The sequence below is a fragment of the Vicia villosa genome, linkage group LG7, assembly GCF_029867415.1.
Source record: "Vicia villosa cultivar HV-30 ecotype Madison, WI linkage group LG7, Vvil1.0, whole genome shotgun sequence".
Lineage (NCBI taxonomy): Eukaryota > Viridiplantae > Streptophyta > Magnoliopsida > Fabales > Fabaceae > Vicia > Vicia villosa.
In genome coordinates this window covers 13595558-13596914 of record NC_081186.1, presented here as the reverse complement: position 1 = coordinate 13596914, position 1357 = coordinate 13595558, and the positions used below count along the sequence as shown (strand labels likewise).

The window sequence follows — 1357 nt, the reverse complement described above, 5'->3', positions numbered from 1 at the left end:
GATTAGGTTGTGGTTGAGCAGGAAACATGCCAGCGAGGGCAGCAGTAGGTGCTTGTTGTTGAGCTACTTGTGAAATTTGAGTTTCTAACATTTTGTTATGTGTAGCTAAAGCATCTACTTTGTTTGATAATTGTTTTAGTTGCTCACTATTATGGATGTTTTGATTCAGGAAGTCTTTGTTGGTTTGTTGTTGGGAAGCTATAAAGTTTTCCATCATGATTTCTAGGTTCGACTTCCTAGGGGCGTTTTGAGCAGCTACAGGCGCTTTTTGATAGCCAGGTGGGACAGCAGGTGCTTGTCCAGGCGCGTACAATGCATTGTTGTTCTTATACGAAAAGTTTGGGTGGTTATTCCATCCAGGGTTGTACATGTTAGAATAAGGGTTTCCTTGAGCGTAGTTTACTTGATCATATGGGATACCAGTCAAGAGTTGACATTCGGCAACTGCGTGTCCAGTTAATCCACAAATTTCGCAGTTAGGTGCTATAGCAGCCGCGGTGGCTAAAGGAGTGATGGTTAAATTTTCGATCTTTTGAGTTAAAGCATCTACTTTAGCGTTAACGCGGTCTATACCACTTACTTCGTACATTCCTCCTTTGGTTTGGGTTTTCTCTAGAGCGGCTCGTTCTCCACCCCATTGATAATGGTTTTGTGCCATGTTCTCTATGAGGTTGTATGCTTCATCATGGGGTTTGTCCATTAATGCTCCGCCAGCAGCGACATCTATAGTCATTTTAGTGTTATAAAGTAGACCACCATAGAAAGTATGGATGATCAGCCATGGTTCGAGTCCATGATGAGGGCATAGTCTAAGCATGTTCTTTTATCGTTCCCAAGCTTCGAAGAGTGATTCGTTATCTTTTTGGGTAAATTCGTTTATTTGACCTCTTAGCATAGCGGTTTTGCTAGGCGGAAAATATCTAGCTAAGAATACTCTCTTCAATTCGTCCCATGTAGTTATGGAATTAGAAGGTAGGGATTGAAGCCACGCTCTAGCTCTATCTCTCAAGGAGAAAGGAAAGAGGCGTAATCGAATAGCTTCGGAACTAACGTTGTTAGCTTTGACAGTGTCGGCATATTGCACGAACACGGATAAATGGAGGTTGGGATCGTCTGCAGGGCTTCCAGAGAATTGGTTCTGTTGAACAGCTTGTACCAACGAAGGTTTCAGTTCGAAATTGTTCGCCTCAATCGCAGGTGGTGCGATACTTGAGTGCGGTTCAGCGCGTGAAGGAGCGGCATAGTCTCTAAGAGGACGAATAGCAGCCATCTCTAACTTCGGGGTAATTTGATTGATTTGATCAGTAAAGATCAATTCCTGATTGATCGGAATTGGTGCTACTTTGGGAAGATTGCG

The 1357-nt window shown here is 43.2% G+C and overlaps 1 non-coding gene across 1 annotated transcript; it reads left to right on the top strand.

The window, feature by feature from the left end:
• The first annotated feature begins 788 nt into the window (after positions 1-788).
• Positions 789-895, top strand: LOC131621173 (small nucleolar RNA R71). The gene has a single exon (XR_009289500.1). It is a non-coding gene; the product is annotated as a small nucleolar RNA R71 (small nucleolar RNA).
• Positions 896-1357: the final 462 nt, after the last annotated feature.